The sequence below is a fragment of the Solanum pennellii genome, chromosome 2, assembly GCF_001406875.1.
Source record: "Solanum pennellii chromosome 2, SPENNV200".
NCBI lineage: Eukaryota > Viridiplantae > Streptophyta > Magnoliopsida > Solanales > Solanaceae > Solanum > Solanum pennellii.
This window is the reverse complement of record NC_028638.1, coordinates 46,425,042-46,425,591: the sequence shown is the minus strand read 5'-3', so window position 1 is coordinate 46,425,591 and position 550 is coordinate 46,425,042.

Genomic DNA, 550 nt, shown 5'->3' with positions numbered 1-550 from the left:
TATATATATATATATATATATATATATAATTTGACTTGACAAGGTAGAGATCTAGTACCATAAATTTTTGTTAGTGAAAGTGTACAATTTTTTTTTAATTATGTCTTAATCTTATCTTGAATAGTATGAGGGCTAATGTTTATAGAATTGTTAAAAATTGTCTAAATCTAGGTTGAAAATTATATTTTTTTCAAATCAATTATAGATCTAAAAATATAGGTTGTTGTTTAAAGTTTGAATTGTTTTCTCTTGATATTTTAATATTGGACTAGTTCCAATGTTTTTCATAGTGGTAATTAAAAAGTCGAATATGCCTTATTTAATTACATATTCCCACTAAGATGCTTCTATTTTGAATTAGTTTTTTCTTATATATTGCTAATTCAATATAGGAATTGTACTTCAATTGATAAAACCAACTATATATTTAATTCATATGGTATGACTTTCTCAATCCACATATGTATTATAAAATTAATTTATTATTATATTCATTTTTATATTTCTTAAAATATGCTACCAACTCTATTACATTACATTACAATATTAA